The 20,930-nt window shown below is 39.7% G+C and overlaps 1 protein-coding gene across 8 annotated transcripts in view; it reads right to left on the bottom strand.

The window, feature by feature from the left end:
* Positions 1-18,332, bottom strand: part of TBL1XR1 (TBL1X receptor 1) — a 172,654-nt gene extending 154,322 nt beyond the window's left edge. For 3 of the 8 annotated variants that reach the window (XM_046002239.1, XM_046002232.1, XM_046002237.1), the window contains exon 1: positions 14,369-14,828. The gene's annotated coding sequence lies outside the window, so the exon portion shown is untranslated. Of the gene's footprint in view, positions 1-13,555; positions 13,707-14,368; positions 14,829-15,426; positions 15,486-18,316 lie in introns of those variants that run through there. The other 5 variants (XM_046002238.1, XM_046002234.1, XM_046002231.1 and 2 more) reach the window with 4 other exon arrangements.
* Positions 18,333-20,930: the final 2,598 nt, after the last annotated feature.

Genomic DNA, 20,930 nt, shown 5'->3' with positions numbered 1-20,930 from the left:
TTAGTAGTTAATGTGGGTAACACCTCACTTTTATTTTAGTTAAAAAACTACTCATGTAAACAGCATTTTCTCATTGTACTTAGACATACTTTTAGTGCAATTTCTAAAATGTGTGGCACATAAAGATCAAACCTAAACTGCTAAGAAAAAAAAATTACTGGCTATGATAGTTAATAATCATATAATTAAAAATAAGGTAATTAAAGAAAAAATTGTCATCAATATGTTTGGTGCCATTTCTTTTAGTTTTCCCAATGGTAAAATGGGGAGGTAACAAATACATCAGAACTCAGAGATTAATGGATAAAACAGAAGTTCCTTCTTCAGATATCTAAAAAATATTTTCCCTGACAATAATCTGTTTAAAATGGAGATGATGTCAGAGAAATATTTCTTTAGGGAAAAAAACAGTTTAGATAATAATCAACCTGAAGAAATCAGTACTGCATTATTTCCCACTTAATTTGGCTGAACACTGACTTAATTTTTAATTATATATGCAATCATAGGGTCAAAGAGCATTTGATCCAAAAGAGACCTTCAGAGACCCACTTCATATTTTAAAAATGAAGCAACTGAAGTCCACAAAATTACTATCTCTTGGGTTACTTTTTTTCTACATGGCTAACAATTTTCTTATTTTAATGGACTGATGAAATATTACTGAAAATAACTGCTCAGAATATACAACTCACTAACTTTGCTATATGCTAGGTAGTTATATCTTCCTCAAGATCTAAAATGTCCCCTAAATATGTATAATTAACCGATTGATACTTTTCTAACAGTTGACATCAAATTTAGGCTTCCACTGGCTGCTAAAGTAGCAGAATGATGTTAAAAACAAAGTCAGAACAAATAGTATCAAATTTTTTACTATGTAACTCATATGTAACTCATTTTGAGAAGATAAATTCATTTGAACACTCATATTAGCCACAGAGTACATAAGATTACAGTTACTATCACATGAGGAACCTCAACTTCTCATTTTAAGTGATATCCATTTGAAAAGGTTGACAATAAAGTATGTGCCAGTTCCAGTTAAAAGAGAAATTTAAGTGACAATCTATCACGGATTAATGGCACAACCTTCCCAAGTCGAAATGGGCATACATTTTGGTGTGGCAGATGGGGAAAAAAGGCTGCCTGCCCAACAGCTCCCCTGCTTACTCAACTGTCATTCCCACGGCTCTACCCCGCCCCCACCAGGTACTTGGACACACCTACAGTTTCTATACGGCCTCTGGCCATGGTGGGCAACTTCCCAAACCTAACTGATCAGTACTTCAAGAATTTTCCAAATGAGATGGAGGCAGTCCCTCCTCTACAGCAGGGGAAAACAAAGGACAAAAAACTCTTGGCAGTGACGAGTTACATTTTCCACCATGTGAAGAAAGTCAAAATCTTCTGTGAGAGAATGAAACTAACCTACAAAAACACACACATTCTGTGAGCAGAGATTTCTGTTAACATTCAAATGGCTTTAGTCCTGTTGTGCCTAAAGCCTTACAGCCTCAATGCTCTCCCTCTAGTTGAGTTACTCAATCCACTTAGGGATTCCATGTGTCAATGAATCCCCCTTTTTGGCTTAAGCTAACTTGAATTGAGTTTCTATTGTACAACTAAGAGCTCTGACTTATACACCAACTTGGTGAAACTGGCCAAGATTAATCCACAACAGAATTAACACAGGTAAATGTAACTAAGGCAAATTATAAACTTGAATATGTACTTTAACTTAAAAATAAAGTTACTTCTTAAAATCTAACATTTATTATAACAGAAGCACATTTTCAAATTGGTTCAATTAACCACTTGTTTCTTCCAGATTGATTCAAATACCATCCGTAAGTAGTTCCTCCAAGAAAAGCATCTAGCGCTCACATATGTCCCCGGGCTTCTAAATAGTAAATACCAATGTAATAAAGCCTCTTCTGACCCTCCCCTAAATGCTGACCTTTAATGAGTTATTTCCAGTATTCTGCTGTAAGGATGAACCAGGTTAAAGCTATCAGATTGTTACAAAAGCATTTCTGAGAGAACAATTTGCTCAAATATTTACACAACACCTACCAGGTTCTGTTTTATGTCCTGGAGTGACAAGACAGAACCCGTCCCTGTTCTTATAGAGTATAAGTTCCAGAGATGAGTAAAACAAATAAACAAAAACAATGATCAAGGCTATTTCAGAGAGGTAAGTGCTATGAGGAAACTGAAAATGACTAAGGACTGAGCAACTATTTCAGTGTGACTTCCTAGGTGGTAGCACTGGAACTGCAATCTGAAGGACATAAAAGAATTAGCCATATGACAATCTCAGGGCAAAGCCTGAGGCAGAGAGCAAAGCAATTAAGGCACTGAGACAGGAACAAGCTTGTTCAGTGGGAGTGCAATTGGTATGGCCAGGCACAGTGAACAGGGGAAGAAGGGTGATGTGAAACAGGGTAAGGACTGTGAGGTGGTCACAGGGCAGATTAATGGTGGGGGTCCCTCACAGTCTAAGGAAGGACTGGGGCGTGGGGGTGGCTCAGCGGGTTAAAGCCTCTGCCTTCAGCTCAGGTCATGACCTCAGCGTCCTGGGATCGAGCCTGGCATCAGGCTCTCTGCTCAGTGAGGAGCCTGTTTCTCCCTCTCTCTCTGCCTGCCTCTCTGCCTACTTGTGATCTCTGTCTCTGTCAAATAAATAAATAAAATATTAAAAAATAAATAAATAAAATCTTTAAAAAAAAAAAGGAAGGACTTTCAGATTTTATAGCAAGTGTGATGAAAAACCCATCAGATAAGGAATAGAGAAGAAAACTGACATTTACTGAGCACCTTTTACAGTGCCAAGCAAAACAGTATGTATAAATGTTTCCACTGTGTATTCTAGAAAACAATATACGCAATTTCTGTAAGTTAAGCCATGTGCATTTATCGTATTTATCAAAGCTCATTAGTATGCTATTACACACAATCTAAAAAACAGGTAACTCTTCCTGTTAGTACCAGTTCTCACTTGCAGGAAGTCACCTCTACGTTGATTTGTCAGACCAAATGAACCAACCAATGTTATTTACTAGAATACACATGAGTCACATTCAGATGAAAATGCAGTAAGGGCAAACAAGACTAGATGAAGTAAAGCAACTAGCTACTCATGAAAGTATATGACCCCAAAAAAGGGAACAAACCAAGCAGAGGAGCACCAAACTAGAAAACATACCCACATTCAAGAAGCAGAGGGTCTAAGGATACAAAAGATTAAGCTATCTACTTCAACAAAAAGTACTTTCCTACAGACAAGGAGAAAAGAGTAACTAATACAAAACCTTCTAAGATAAATTCGGTTCTCATTTCATAATACCTTGCCTGTTTTAACAACAGTCTGAGAAAAGTGAAAATAATAATCTTTTAAATGTACCATCCCTGGTACTTTTTAAATCTGTTGAGGAAGGGCACCTGGCTGGCTTCGTGGCTATGCCTCTTGATATGGCCTCAGGTCATGTTCTCAGGGTTGTGGGATTAAACCTGTCTGGGGGTCCACATTCTCCTTCTCCCTCTGCCCCTCCCCTACTCAATGTGCATGACACAGTCTCAAAACATTTTTATTGATGAATTTTAAAACTTTGATTTACAAATACAGTTAATTAAAATATCACTGAAGGCTGTGCTAAGCACTGTACCAGATGCAACAATAAAGATGGGTGAAAAACAACTGTCATCAAAGAAGGCCCTGCCTAGTGAGACAGGAGTCAACAAACAATTCAGTCAAGGAGAGGTCTGTGCTAGAAACAGATGATTAGTGGTCACAGGCCAGGATGTCAATTTAAGACTCTCACAGAAGGAACCTTAATCTTCAATCAGATGGTGTAACTTCATTCAGCCAACATGCTGTGGTATAGCAGTTTTTAAACTATATAAAATAATATACCCAATTTCTTTAATGAAATATAAGAAACTGAGTATGATGGTTATTCTTTTGGTTAATACTTACTATTCTCTATTTTTAAGATTTTATTTATTTATGGAGAGAGAGCGCTCACCCATACATGCATGCTTGCAGGAGCATGGGAAGGGGCACAGGGAGAGGGACAAGCAGACTCCTTTCCAAGTGAGGAGCCAGATGCAGAGCTCAATTCCAGGACCCTGAGATCACCACCTAAAGCAAAGTCAGATGCTTAACCGACCGAGCCACACAGGTACCCCAATTACTGTTCTTTATGAGAAGCATTCATAGTTCTTAATCTGCTTGCAGATTAACCCTCAAAAAATTTTCTTGTATTCCCTTTTATTAGCAATCAGATTTCCTTATCCTTTTTATCTTACTCTACATATTTTAAAAAACTGGAGGACCAGAACTTCAGAATCCTAATAGAGCCTCAGAATACTACCTAAAGAAATCAGCACCAATAAATGTGCTGTGTTCTATCACTCAAAATGGAAATTTGTTTCTAATTTTGATTACTGACTCTAAATCCATAAAGCTTAAGAGAATTATAATTTGACACTACTTTAAACCAGTATTCCCTAAACTTGGTAAAAAAAAAAAAAAATCATTATCACTTATAAAATAATAAAATCAAATTAGAAGTTTGTAAAATCATGTTTTTAAATCAAAGACTACAGAAAAGGTGTACCAGCTATTAAAGCAACTTAACTTCAGTATTTTTGCACACATACATACCCTGTCATATCATATACATGAAAGTGCAAATCAAAGTTTGCCTACCATGTAATATGTGTATTTGAAATCATTGAACCATACAAGCAGCATCCACTGGAGAGCCAGAGAGCAGTATCTGATCAAAGCAAACAGAATTCTTTTTTAAGAAAGGCAGTAACACTTTTTTCTTGAAATATCAAGATGTGACCAAACTCAATACAAAATATTATACAAAACGACATATGTATTAGAAACGAAACACAGTACACATTCTCATTTTAAGTTTTATTTTTATTTAGGTAATCTCTACACCCAACATGGAGCTCAAACTCAGGAGCCAGACAGATCAAGAGTCACATGCTCCTCCAACTGAGCTAGCCAGGGTCCCCACATTCTCATTTTAGAGAATTAAAGCAACAAAAGCTCAGTCACCAAATGCAGTCATAGCCTTCTCAATCGGGAATTCTAGCATCCAGTTCTCTGCAGTTGCCACAGGAAGCCTCGACAAGTGTCACTTTTCTCCCTCCCTCTACAGCTGTTGCTGCTGTAGCTCACAAAGCTATCAAGTAGTAGCAAGCATTTATGGAGTGCTTCCCATGTGCTGGGCCCTTATAACTGCTTTACATACAGTCACATTTTAATCCTCACAACTGCTCTATAAGGAAAGTATTATATATTCTTTTTTTCCATTGTTCACAGTGGAAACCAAATGGATTGGTTACATAATCATCCAAAGCCATGCAACTAATAAGTAGGGGTGACAAGCCAGGTATGCCAGGCTCCAGAGACTGAGCTTCTCACCACACTAAACATACTCCAGTTAAGAGTTAATTACCTAAGATCAGACACACACCCTACCTAGCCAGCCCTCTTATCACTAGAGAGGCAAAACTCTCAGGGAAGCAGATCACAATGAAGCAGAATTAAATGTACAAAAACAGGTACCACCTTTCTCTTGAAATTTTCCATTAAAATGGATTAAGTTGAAAATGAAAAGCACAACTAGTAGGCAAAATCTTTTACAGTACACTAAACAACCAATGAACAATTACAAGTAACACCAACTGCAACCTAAAATGGAATGAGAATTGAATTTATCTGTCTCCTTTGTGTCAACAATACATATATCTAAATTCACAAGTCATGGCAGGGTCCGTGCATATTAGAATCTATGGTCCCACAAATCCCATTATACCGAAGACTATCACAATTATTAAAAATCAACTCATGAATTGTAAGAAACATAATTCTCACCAGATTTCCAAACCCTTGGCAAAACACCTTTGAAATCCGACAACACCTATACACTTCTGTACCAGTTATCTCCTTCTAATATTTCCACTGAATTAATTCCTAATTATCAACATTGGACAGGACTTGAAAAATCACATCACTATCACTAAACACTTCAACTGCTCTGATCACCCAATCATGAAACATAACTAACAGCTTCTAATCACTCAGTGGCTCTAATTTTGTCAACAAATCTGAGAAATAAAAAGAAGTGTTTGCAGAAATGTACACAATTCCAACTCTTTAAAAACTGAAAAACATGGGAAAAAATTTCCCTCTCTTTTGACTGTCCAAATTGAAAGCAATAGAAAGACTCAGAATTCCTAACCAGATGCCTTGATTTTTCAAAATCAATACTTATTAAAAAATGGTAATACTCACATTGCAAGATTCAGTTCAAAAGATTATCCATGAAAGTAAGTTTCTCCCACATCTGACCACATGATCACCCTATCCCAACCCCACCCCCTAAAATCACTGTTACTAGTCTCCTGTGTACCTTTCTGGAGTCATTCTAAGCATATAAAACATACACACGGAACTCATACACCCTCCCATCATGTTTATGTTTTATGTCCCTTCTACTCTTCTCATTTTATAAACTAAAATGGCAGCAGACTTCATCTTCTGCCTGGTTTTTTTTTTTTCACTTAAATTTTTTTTGAGAAATATCCTATAAATACTAACAAGAAAGTCATGAACATCAATTCTAAACAAATCTGTAAAGGAACAATTCACACAAAACATTTCTCACAGATGTTAAAACTGGTGACCTGTTAGCAGGACAGAAGGAAGTCCAAGGTCAAAGAAGTAACCCCACCCCTCATGAGAGCGTGTTAGTTTTTACACAGAACAGGAAGACTATTTCCCTAACACAGTAACAAACTGCACATATACCCCCAGTCTATGATCTTACAAATGTTCATTTCTTATTAATGAAGACAGAGAAAGGTGATTTAAACTCATCACTTTAGTGGGCCAAAATTTAAGTACAGAATATATCACATTTTTATATAAAAAGGTGCCAAAGAACACTACTACAGCTACAAATAGAATCTAAAAATTCACTCATGTATGATAAATTCTATCCCATAAAAGAACAATTATACAGGGGGAAAAAAAAGACATTAAGGAAATTCATTCATTATCTATTTCCATTACCTTATTTCAGAAACCCAAAGTAGATGACCCAACTGCCTTATACTGTGAGTTAACGATTACTGATAGCCAAAAAATAGAAATGGAACAAAATTAGTATACACTCTACCCAATTAGTCTGTTCAAATTAAGGGAAAAGCATAAAACACCTCTCGCTATCCTATAAACTGTATTCTATTAGCAGCTGAAGGTAACTAGCAAAATACACTATTACTATAACTTCTCTGGAGGTGTTTGCTTATGCTAATGCCAAATGCTTTCTATTATTCTATGTAAGGCTATAGATTTTTAGCCTTTAAACACTCTAAGCAAATTTTCCATGTAGATCTTCCTCAAAAAAATTACATAAAATTAAATGACAGAATCTCGGAATTTTAATACAGTAATTGATTATATACGTATTGCTTGAATAAATTAGCTAACTTTACATAACACTTCACATGACCCTTCTTCATATGCATTTCTAGAAACTAAATGATTTACCCATGTAACTATGGCTTTGCAAAAAAATGGTCAAACTTCATTTGCTTAATGCTGAATCCATGTTAAAATGCTACCCACCATTCAAGTAGATGCACAGTACCAATAAAGCAAACATCCACATAACAACTGATTATCTCATTACAACATCCTATCACACAGTGTGCTGAAAAGGACATAAGGGAAAAAAGTGAAAGAAAAGTACTGATACCACCTTTGATCCCAGACAAAATAAAGAAGATAAGAAGAAGTACACTGGTATCTAATTCCTAAAAAGTAAAAATTCACTGTTTTTGTTTTAAGGTAATTAAAAATTTCAAACATCTCACTGAAAATAAAAGTTGGAGAGTCCAGAGTACAATTTCATATAAAGAAAAATTATTCTATTAAGATATCGAAATGACCATCTCTGACCTGCGTTTTCCATGCTCTTTTCTGTTCTACCTCCTGAAAAAAATTACAATCACATAAGAGGAAAACAAGTGGAAAACTCCCCAGTTTAAACATTCAATACCTATTCTTCCTCATTCACCCTTCAAATTATTCATTTCACATAAATCTTTTCCTTAATCTGGATACTCTTTCTATGTTTACTGAAATTTAATTGTTCCTCTTTCAACATGACCTTTACAGTTTGATTGTATTAATTCTAAGTTAAGAATCTAAGCTCTCAGAAACCAGGGTAACAACCAACTCGTTTTGTTTGACGCAAATAAAATTATGCTGAAAGCTTATACTTTAAAACTCCAAATATTAAAAATTTCAAAAGGATCTAATACCAATTTAGTCACTTTGGAATAAATTACCCAGGTTATGTAGAACTGATATACCACAGCCTTACCTACTGGAGAGAGATGGTTATGATGACTTTCTTCTGGTAGATTAAACCCATTTACACTATACAATATATATACTCTATATGAAGTGTTAATACCCTCACAGTAATGACTCAAATGAGACTCCAATGTGGTCAGAATGTTGTCAAACAAAGCTAAAAACACCATCTTACTTGACACACTACAGAGAAAATGAGCAAAAAACCCAAGGAGATTAAAAAAAATAAAAGTCCAAAATCTTAGGTTTCATTGTAACAAATATAACCAAACAAAGCCAACTTAATGTGACAGGATTTCCAACCAGACTAGGTCCTTCACCAATGTCATGGCTACAATTCCAGGATTAAGAGAACAAAACTAGCAACTTTTATTTCATTCTAAATTTTGATAAAGTTTTTTTTTCTCTTCCTTGTCAACACTGGCATTAAAACTCCAATTAGCAGCTAAGTGCTACCATAGTACACCTAAATCATGAAGGCCTAATTCAGAAAGAAACTTCTACAACATCAACACCAGCAGTACAAGATCATCACTGCTTGTTTTAACATGGTCCCCTGTAGAAGCAATCCAGTCTAACACAGAGATGGTATGGTACGAAAATCAAAAAATTCTGCTAATACCTAAGAAAAAAGATCCTTTCCTTCAAAAAATAGAACACGTAGTTGGGGCTATAAATGAGACACAAACCCATGAAACAATAAATAATTATGGAGTTTGTGATATTCATTAAACAAAATGGAATCTCAGTAAAGAACTATCCTGAGTCAAGACGGCCAGAAAAAGCTTCAGCAAAGAAGTAGGACTGAAACTAGAATATGAAAGGACAAAGGGAAGGAACAGCATAAGTAAAAGCAGAGGAGTAATGAGTATGGAGAATCTGCCCTCTCTGATAGGCAGGCCAGAATCACAGTCAGGGAAGAGAGGGAACTAGAGCTGAATAGGTAGAAGAGAGCTTTAAAAGCCACTGAAGCTTATGAACTCAATCCAGTTGGCAAAAGGAAGCCATTATGGGTTCTCCAGCAAAGAAACTGACATGATGAAACCAGTACTTCAGATAAATTACACTGCCAAGAAGTTAAAGAAGACAGAATGGAGAAGAAAGGCGGCACAGAGCAACCCGCTCAAAAATTAATGTAATAACGCAGACCTAAAGCCATTCATTCAGTCTTTCATTCTCTCACAGTGAAGATCGTAAACTTCTAGTTAAGAATACTGGCCTAAAAACCATGTACTTTGGGCCTAAAGCCCTCTGTGCATCCCTTACTACCTGAGCCTAGGTTTCCTCCCTCTGCAAAACCTGGGTATCAGCCACTCAGACTGTCAAAGTCCTTGTCAAAGCAGCTGTGTAGTCCTGACACATCAATTATATTAGTAGTTAATATTGCTGAATTAAAAATGGTTTTAAAAAATGGGAAGCGAAAATAAGACAAGGCTTACAGATACGTCAGAGCAACAGAACTCCCAAATAGAACTGACCTGATGGCAGCTGAAAATATAGAACAAGAACACAGATGAAAGGTCAAGCTTGGAGAAAACAATAACCTACTTAAAGTCATCACTCCAATCTACAAAGGAGATCCTAGGTGTACTGATGGGTCCAGCCCTGAAAAACAAAATTCCTTTATTTAAAGAGTTGGAAAATTTAAAGAGCTGAAAAAAACTCCTTATTAAAGAGTTTCCAATGGTGCAAGATTTAAGAAGTCCAAGCCCAAGGGACAAAAGAACAGACAAAATAAGTCACCCAAAAAAAACAAACACTGTACCTACACAATGTAACGTGATACTTGGTGTTAAAATCCAATCTAATTCTTCAAGGTAAGCCTTCGATCATAACTTCAAGAGTAAATACATTAAGCAAACTTTATTTCAAATATTTTACTCAGGAAATAAAACTGCCAAATGTATTCTATGAAATGTCCTCACTAAAATAAGTAACAAGCACACAAAATATAATACAAAGAAGCAAAACTCAAATCCAAACCCATCATTATCCTTAACAGCCTACATTTCCACAATGCTTGTATGTCCAGCACTACTCTCAGCACCTTACACATACAATTCTTTCAATCTTCTCAACTATACAAAGCTAACTGTCCCCATTACACAGAAGAGAAAACTGAGATAAAGAGGGAGTTACTCTCCCAAAGTTGCATAGCTAGTAAGGGATGGAGCCTGAGTTTGAACCCAGGCAGTTTGCCCCAAGGACCCCTGACAAACCACTATGCTACACAAAAGCTTTAATGTGAGGTTCTTATACAAATTTTCAGGAAAACTAACTCAGAAGAATAGTTGGACATACTCTTATTTGCTTTTCCTTCTTAGCTGCAGGCACAGAACCATATTTTATTATTTCTGAAGGCAGTACCTGGAGAGGCTACTTCACCACTGTCAGTCCTAAAATAGGAAATACAGCAGTTTGCAAGAAGACTGCACCTTATTAAATGGTTCTAGAGAGTAAACACAGTAATGTTTGATTCCTATGAATTCCATTTATCCACGCAATTATTTGACCCAGTCAATAGAGCTGCCCAACTACAGAATTATAAATTTGATTAAAAACACTAATTTTTTGCAAGGACAATGACAAAACAGCTGGAAAATTTGGCAGTGTTGCTTTCATCTAGAAGGAGCACAGACTAGCGTTCCGACAGACCTAGATAAGAACCCTGACACATCATTTGATGGACAAGCGAATTAACTTTGCACCTCTCCATTTCATCATCTGCAGAGGCCAGTACTCCCTACTTCATGGGATTAGCCTGAAGTATGACATAGAAAGCACCTCACACCTTTCCTAGAGCATAACCCAAGTGAAGTCCCTTTCCTTGGGCTCTTGTTAACAGGGTAATTAATCGTACTCTTCTGGAGTCTAATCCCGTAGGTGGTGTATAGTAAACCTCTCCAGCATCAGTGCTCTCACACAGCTTTCTTGTTTTTTAAACTCAAGTTTCTGTTGGTGTCATAACAGGAGATACCACTATGGTGGTCTACAAACTGGACCACATTCTTATTAAACAATCCCTGGTCCTAACCCTTCTATACTATGGGGATTATAAACGTCTTAATGTTACTGATTTCTTTTTTTTTGCATTTTAGTGACTTATATTGTCAATGTTTTTTATGAATGAAGTCAAATTCACATGCACTAGAAAAATACAGTCCCGGATGGTGCCAATATTTCTGGCATCTCTGTCCCCTTCCATTCACATTCCTCTTTTATATAAAAAACACAGGAACTGAATAAACCCAACAAATTATTTCTACTAACTTCATCAAAGCACATCAAGTAAAAAATTCTTTATAGTAATACAGTTGGAGTAACTTGTACAAGAGGAATTCCTTTGTCAGCTACTCACTGACAAGGCTGTACTTACATTTCATTGCTATATATGAACAGATGTATTTATTCAACAGGTCGTTGTTCCAAAGGTCCATTAGTCACATCTCTTTTTATCAGTAACCCCTATATTTATATTAAACTTTTGCCCTTTCTGCTTATTAGCTTGAAAGGCTCCCAGAAAATAGTTATTTCTTATTCTCTTGGTAGACACATATTAAGGTAATCATGATAAACCTTCATTGGATATTAAGAACACAAGTAACAAAAAATTTCCTGGCACATGTAAAAAGTTATTAAAATGATTCTCACTTCTTTGAGGCAACCGATGCAAAAATACAAGCTCCACAAGGGCCACACCATTTACCAAATGGGTCTCCCATATTAGTAACAGAAGTTGATATAGAAGAAAAGCATTTTAAAAACTGATGGTGATCCTTGCAACAATTTTTAAGCCATTAACAAGTCCATTAATTAAGTTCCAGAACAGTAAGAAAAACTTTTTCCACATACATATTGTTTTACTACTCCATACAGTGTAGTATTTTGCTCTATAGGTCTGAATCTTAACTACTCAAATAGCAAAAAAATAGTGGTTATTTGTGGATTTAATAGCTGTGGTTATATACATTGCACAATGCATTACAGAAAACTGGAAAAAAAATAATATTCTAAACAGGGAGGAAAACACGATTTCAGAGCAGAAAGTATAAACACACATCACATGCTTAACCACTCTCAGGCATATTTTCTTTCCCCCACGCTTCCTCCACAGGTAAATGATAATTATGTCTAGAACCCTCAGTGATGCTCTCTGAAGCTTGCTTGCCATGAACTCCCATGATAGAACACAACAGACACAGTTTTCATGGAGACAAAGCTGCCCTATCTCCCCAGACTATAAACTTATTAAATGGTGAGAACACGCAGTCCCAGGAAATAGGATTACTTAAATACACCAAGGTAGCACAGATCTTATTCAACAAAAGTGAAAACGAACAATGGGAAAGCCAAAAAGTCACTTTCTGTACCTTCAATGTGTAACCAGGACATTTTTTATAATTTGCTTTAGTAAGTAGATGAAACCACCACCAGGGCCTTATTTTATCCAATCTGATAAAGAAGTCTTTAGGAAAAAAGGAGAAGGCAAATGATTACTTAATTACATGAGGGGGGGGCAATTCACACTAAAAATAACCCATCATTTCTCCCACTACATTTTATTAACAAGCTTGTTTAAAATAGCGTAAGGTTCTTGTTGGGAAAACAAGAAAACCAATAGTAAACTTCCTAAGCCGACTGTAAATGACATAGCTATTAAAACTCCTCACCTTGGTGCCTGCATAGTCCAAGATTTTAAGTATTAAGTAAACTCCAGACACTGAAAAAAATTTAATTTCTAATTAGGTAACATTTGTCATTTGTAATCACCAAATCATTTGAGAGAATGTTACTGGGTAACCTAGTAAAAGGAACATTCTTTTAAACACCATTACAACCCAAATTTTACATGAAACACACCATTTTCACAACCTAAATTTAATCTCGTTTGCCACTGCAAAGTGATGCCTCTTTCAGCAAATTCGGAACTTCCAAAAATACTGAACATGTTAACACATGCATGGTTTCCCTCGAGCTGCCATTTAAGATTAATAATTTCATTTGAATAAAAGTCTGCTTCTGTTAAAAAAAAAAAAAAAAAAAGACATCGGTTGCAAAGAGGAAGTTCCCGAGAAACCACCCTCACAACGTGGCCTTTACACTGTCAGAAAATAATGTGACTTTGTGCCACCCAAAACTTACCAGGAAGCTGGCAATAACTTTGCCAATTCTACACTTCTGAACCCAACTTCAAAGAGGCTCTAGCAAATACCTCCTTAAGACGATAAAAGGCTCTAAGTTACAAATAAACACGTCCCGGAGTGCGGCCTCGCGGCCGCGCGCCCCTCCCCCGCCGGCGCCCCCGCCCGGGACGCGCGGCCCCAACAGCCGCCCGCAGCCCCCAGCACGCCGGCCCGGGTCGCCGCGCCTGCACCGGGGACGCGCCTGGGGAGGGGAGCACATTTCCATGGCTAACAGAATAACATGCACCGAAAAGATCCCTCTCCTCTGCTAAAAATAGGCTATAAAAGAGTCGGCCTCATGATGGCTCCTTGATTCAATTTGCTGCAAATTCTTTCCTGAAAGCCTCCCCCCCCACATACACACACACACACACACACACACACACACACACACACACACACACACACAAAGGGGGTGTAAATGCACGAAGGGTGGAAGCAGGGGAGAAGGCCGAAGTGCACATTTTCGGGGACAACAACATAATAAGGGTGAGGATCCCCGGAGATCAGGAAAGGGTAGGGGGTGGGCAGGCACGTGAGCATTTCAAAGAAGCCTGAGAGAGGAAAAGGGGGGATGGGACACCCTAAATGCCTTCCCTGCCTTCCCCTCCCCCACCAAAACCCCAGCTCCCCAAAGGGCCAAGTTGAAAAATGCCTGTTCCACTTGCGCCCATCCCCCCCCCGCGGCCCGGCGCCCCCCGGCCGTCTCCGCCCGCGCCCCCCGCCACGCCAGCGGCCGCCCCCACCCCGGGGTCCGGCCCCCAGCGCTTACCTGGAAACGGTGGCCTCAGACGCCGCTCCCCCCTCCCGGGAATGGAGGCACAAGGAAATTCCCCTCCTCGCCGCCGCCGCCGCCGCCTCCAACCACCCCCAAAATAACCCCTCCGGGGGGTGAGAGGCAATTATAACCCCGGCGAGCGGAGGGCGCGGGGGATGGGCGCCAGGCGGGCGGGGGCGGGGAGCGCGGCGCGGGTCCCCAGGTGGCGAGCGGAGGTGCTCCCGCCGCGGGGGGAGGGGCGGGGGCGCACGCGGCCGGCGGCGGGGGGAGGCGGCGCGCGGGGGAAGGGCGCGAGCGGGGAGAGGAATTGAGGCAGAAGGTAAAAGCTGTTACTAAGGGAAAGAGCCAAACGGTTCGGAGCAGCCAACGGCTCAGACACTCAACACTGGGGAGAGAGGAATGGGGACCAGCCAGGCACAAATGAGCTCGCGAGGCCCGCGGCGGCGGCGGCCGCGCAGCAAAACAAACCCGAGCGGCCTGCGCCAGGCGGGCGCGCGGGGGAGGGGCCGGCGGGGGAGGGGCGCCGCGACCGGGGGGGGGGGTCGGGGGAGGCGGCGGCGCGGCGGGGGGGGGGGTGTGGTAGGGGGGATGGTGGGGGCCTCCGCGGGCCTCGCTCCTTTCGCTCCCTCCCGTCCTGGCGGTGCTGGGGGCTGGAACTGTGCGGCGCAGTCTTTTCAAAATAAAGACCCGCAGGCGCTGCGAGGCGCCGCTGGGGCACTGGCCGCCCCGCCCCCACCGCCGCGCGCTGCCGGGTGCGGGGCGGCTTGGGTGTTGGCCGCGCGGCCGGAGGCCGGGTGGGGGCGGGGAGGCTCGCGCCGCAGCCAGACCAGAAACGCCGGTTAACTTTCCCGGGGAGGCCCGCGGGGCTCCCGCGTGTTCGGGGACAAGCCTGTCCTCATGGGCTCCCCGGCTGCGTGGCGTGGCCGGCTGGGCGCACCACGCGGTGGGCAGGTGCCGGGGAGCGCGACGCAGGCATCATATGGACATTTGTTTGTGAAAAGATCTGCACACACCTTTGTGTGCATAAATACATATGTTTCTCGGAAGCGTACCTGCAAGGGGGCTTTATCTGTAATAAGCGATTTTCAGAATGTAATCCAGAGCACGGGATCTGTAAGAGAAAACACACGCACACAAGAAAAGGTTTTTGATACTAAACACAAAGCTGTAATTGAAGTGTTTATGCCCAAATGTACTGTGAATCAAACATATGGTGGTATTTATCGTCTGGTGGGTCTGTTTGAAAGGTTTGGTCGATCAGTTCTCATTTCACAAAAATAAAAAAATGTAACTAAATGTTTACTAAATATATACCTCTACGGCAGCATTGACAGTAGAAGTTTATCCACTCTGTGTACTTTTTGCATGTGTGTACCACATCAAAGCGGTTTATAAAGTATAACTTAGATGAGTGATAATGGGACAATATGATTAAGGAAAGGAGGGCAGCGGGTTGTTTTTTAAAAGGGAGGCGCCCCAGTTTTTAAAACATATATGTTAATCTTTCTAAGGCCCTCAGAAAGCAGGGGTTGGGGGTTTTAGATCTTTGCATAATCCTAGGACCTTTTTAAGATTTGACCTGAAAGAAATCTTTTTGTCGTTTTAGGTTTTGTGTGGGGTGCTTTTTTTTTTTCAGTTATTGCTGTCTTCAAAATAAAATACTTTTTGCAGCCTTTTTGGATAAAGGGGTTCTGTTTTCATACTTTGGTCATAATATTTTAAATAGGTGTATTCGTTATTTTAAAGCATAGCCTTTTCCTCTCAATTTAGTATCAAAGACCTAAATTTTCACACCAAAAAGAAAAAAGTTCATTCCAAGTACCTTTTACACATGTGGACTCCTGGTGGCCTAAAATGCTCACTGATTAGACAGTGACTTCCTTTAGCCAAGGTCAAAGGTTCTTTCCCCTTGTGCCCTTGCTTGGGTAGGGTGGGAGGGTGGGTTGGGGGAAAGCAGTCAGAGATTTTTCCTGAGGGGGTGGGGCACAGAGGAAAGGGAGAGATATTGGAAATTCCCACCCAACCACCAGAGAGTTCAAAGCATCTCCACAGTTTGTCCTTAGAGCTGTTTTCATATATGAAAGAGAGAATGTTAGATTCAACAATGTCACCTGATGGGAATTTAGATAACTGAAGGTTTCCAAAACACTGTGTTGAGTATACAGGGAAACAACACAAAGAAAGCAAGGTTTGCACTTTAGTAAGATTATAAGCCTAGGCTTATTTACTGCAGAACCAGCACCTTGAAAAAGACTGTTTCAGAAGTGATGAGTATAGTATCTTTTTATTTTTAAGCTTTGATTAATGACACATGTATTTCACTAAACATAATCCTCTCTTCAATAAATAAATTCAGTATAATTAGAGTTCATTATCTGAGCCACCAAATGAAACAAATGTATAGCCCTAGCTTGTTTTTGAAGTGTCACTTTGTGCCACCATGCATGGGTCATCTCTAGGCAATAGCTACTCTGAAGTCAAACCACTCTTCCAGGCAGTAAAACCTCCCAGCCACACTGATTCTTAATAGAGTCAACTCCATACCTGGAGCCTGGTCTCCCTCAAAATGACCTCTACCTTTCTGCCCACCTTCCTTCAGGTAACAGGGTCTGGAGTCTTCCAGCCGGAAATTCTTTTTTTGTGTTTTATCTTCTTTTTTGTTTGTTTGTTTTAGTATTGCTACAACCGACATGGGACTTGTACTCGCAACCCCGAGATCCAGAGTCACAGTCTCTTTCCCAAAAAAGCCAATCCCCCAGCCTGAAATTCTTATATGCTCCACCAAGCTGCTTCCTTTCCTAATGAAATTATTATCTATAATAATAATAATCCATGTATTTTGTTTACATCTTTGTACTTTACAAGGTATCTCTGTGCATAAATTACTTCATAAAAATATCATAATAAAAAAATATCATAATAAAAATCACAGGTGGGACCTGTGCCATGAACTAGTTCCAGTAAAGTACACCTCTTCTGCCATGCTAACAAGGCTTTACTTGAAGTATCTTTGAACAAAAAAACAAAAACAAACAAACAAATAAAATGTGCTGAATGGGAAAAGCCATGATTTCATCAGGAAGGAGTTTTATATGAAACCATATTTTGATCACTTTGAATTACATCCTGGCACCTACCTGAAATGACAGGGTCGCCTCAACATGAAATGTTCAGATAAGTGAGCAGCCATAAAAAAGGTCACATGTATTGTCACCCGCACCCTCTAATCGTTCCAACATATCCAGTACACATCATCAGAGATCTCACCAAAATTCAAACAAGAACTAGGCGCAAGAGTGAGGCAAAGACAAAGAAATAACCATTGTTACTAATTTTCAGTGCTTTGTCCTAATCGTAAAACTATCCTTGTGCTTTGAATATAAATGTTAGTATGTTTCTAGAAAGGAGGAATTACAGTTACTAAGAAATTTTAAAGCAAAGAGGCACATTATTAAGAAAGTTCCCTTGAACTCTTCAGCTAATTACTCAACAAAGAGAAACCTCGTACCAGTAACTGTTACCAGAAGTTACATATATATTATAAAATGACTAAACAAATCCTGACTTGTTTTATTTCAGTAATATCACACCCGAGGGGGTGTGGTATGGCAAGATTGCCTAACCTTTGCAACTTTCCTTACCCAGGAAATAGAACATTTTTTAATTAAAGTGGCTTAATCTCAAGTCTACAAGTTTTCATTACTATACATGTTTTTAAAGCCACCATATATTAAGTTGTTTACATTAGTTAATCTATGTAATTAAAGTGTTCAGAACAAACTTACTAGCATAAAAAGATATTTAATACCAAAAATACTATCCTGGCAACTATAACTCTTTATATCTTAATTAAAGTGTTCAGAACAAACTTAATAGCATAAAAAGATATTTAATACCAAAAATACTATCCTGGCAACTATAACTCTTTATATCTTTACTCACCCAGGAACTCAGTGGCTTTCTGTCTGCAGTATTTACCCCCAAACATCTTGCTGATACCCTGTGATATGTTTCTGTTTCATTTTGACTCAGTTTGTGCAATTCTTCGTCTGTGGTTCTTCCAGCTATCAGCTTTTGCCATCCGGACTGATGCACATCTCAGCCACACATCTCAAGATCTCAACATACACGCTCCTTTTCTCCATCTGTGCTTAGCATGCGACTTGTGACCTTTCCTCATCAGTGTGAACCTTGTCACAGTTTTCCATGACTCTGTGACCTGATTTCATTACAACAATGAACTTTACTTGGGAGTCTTCATTTAAATTACAAAAGCAACACACAACCGCCTTACAGGTATTTATGCCTCTCAGATAATGGGAATAACAGGTTGTATCCTGTCTTTGTGATTCAGTCAGAATAGAAACCCAACCACAAGCAGAGCTCTTTTCCATAGCCATCACTTGCTTATACTGACCAGCCCTGTACTTCCTCAGGGCAGCACTCACCAAGATCCTGCATCATGTCAATGGTTTTGCTATTTTCATTCATGCAACCAACATTTATTTAATATTTAGTGTGCTACACTCTGTTCCAGAAGCTATTTACAATGAACCAAACACAGCTCTTATCCTCATGGAATGTACATGCCAGTCCTGAGTCCAGCCAGTAAGGGTTGGAAGGACAGACAGATGTCCCAGAAACTTGTCTGGGTTAGGCTATAGTTTGACTTCTCTAACAAAGGTAATATAAAAACGGCTTAAGCATGATGAATGTTTCTTCTCTTATGTGGCCATTCAAATATAAGCATTCCAGAGCTGATACGGTATCAAGGACCCAGATAGCTCTGGTATCTCCACATACATCTTCTACCCACTTACCTAAAAATGCTTCCCCAGCTCCTGCCATCACATTCCGATTCCAGGCATTGAGCCAGAAAAGAAAAGGAGAAATAGAGAGCAGATGCCTCCCCTTCAGGGCTTGTCCTAGCAGTGGCACTTGCCACTTCCACTCATACCCCATTAGCCAGAACCTGGGCATTTGACCATACCTAGCCTAGCAAGTCAGGTAAATGAGAGCTACCCAGCCTAAGTAAAATAAGGTGGGGAGAGAGTTGGGAGTGTATGTTCTTTTAGAAAGGGCTTTTAGAGAAGGCTGCTCAATTAAGGTGATGTGTGATCAGAAAACTTAGTGAAGCCAGGGAGCTGGGGAGTGGGCTGGGAGGAAGGGGTGCAAATACCAGAAGAAGGAGCATTCCAGGTACGGAGAATATCAAGTACTAAGGAACAGAGGCAAAAATCAAGAGTGCTCTATTCCAGGAATAAAAATGATCCCAGTTGACTGGCATGAAGTAAACCGAAGAGTAGCAGGAAAAGGAGCCAGGGGTCTGACATGAAGGGCCTTTTCTTCTCACGAGTTTGGAAAGCCACTGGAAGGTTTTGAGCAGAAAAGAGACTTGATCCACCTTCTGTTTTAAAAAGACTACTGGGCCGAAGATCCACTGCAACATGCAACAGTGGAGGGGGTATGCGTAGTTAGGGGCCAGCAGAAATCCCCGTGGGGAACGGTAGCATGCGTGATGGTGGTCGCAGCAGACTAAAAGTACAGCTACACTCTGTGTACCTGCTAAACAAGAGAATCCAGATATATTTTGTGGCATGTCAGAGAAACAGAAGAGTCAAAGGTGATTCCAAGATTTTAGACCAAACAAGTAGAAGAATGGAGTTGCCATTTACTGAGATGGAAAAGGCTGGGAGAAGAGAAAGCTTGTGAGAAAAATCCAGAGGTTCATTTTGGAGTTTGATGTGGCTATCAGATATCCCAGTGAAAATGTTGAATAGGCAGCTAGATATACAAATCTAGCGTAGGTACCTCTAGAAGGGGTATTGGAGCTGGAAACTTTGGGGTTTCTCAGTAATGATATTTGAAATCATAGGTCAGGATACCATTGACTAGAGGGTGAGTGTCAGAAAAGTCCTCTACTCCCTTCAATTGACTCCTACCCTGAATGTTTTCTCTTATCATCAATACTCCTCTGCCCTTGATGGGGTCAGAAGCCCAAACATTTTATCATAGATGGACATAAAGTGACATTCTCTTTGGGAGAGGGTGTTGATGGACACCGTAGATGATATTAACTGGTACCATTTATTTAGCTTGTTGCCAAGCACTTGCATGTTTGTTGTCGCCAACTTTCTCAACAACCTGAAGCAGTAAATAATATTATCTTGGTTTGATACATGAGGAAATCAAGTAATCAGACCAAAGAGCTTATCTAACATGCTGCAAATGGCAAAATAAGGATTTGAACTCAAGGCTATCTGATTGCAGCATCTGTTAACCCACTGAATGAAATTAAGCAGTTCAAGCCAGAAAGTGCAAGCGTTCACTGAACAGCCCTTCAGTGTGTGAGGAGAACAGAAAAATGCAAAGTGAGGAAAAGGAGAAACTGCTTGAGAGGAGGAACCGTGTCTCAATCACATTTATGTGACCCATTATTTCCCAGGTCAGAATCTCAAAAAATGTTTATTGAATACAGATGTGGTTGTAATCAATCAATTAGATCCACTCTTTGATACTCTTAGTGTGTCTACTGATTTCACAGGAAAGATTTTTG

This window comes from Meles meles, chromosome 4 (assembly GCF_922984935.1).
Source record: "Meles meles chromosome 4, mMelMel3.1 paternal haplotype, whole genome shotgun sequence".
In the NCBI taxonomy this organism is placed as follows: domain Eukaryota; kingdom Metazoa; phylum Chordata; class Mammalia; order Carnivora; family Mustelidae; genus Meles; species Meles meles.
Note: the sequence above shows the minus strand (reverse complement) of the source record. Positions and strands in the feature narration are given on the sequence as shown.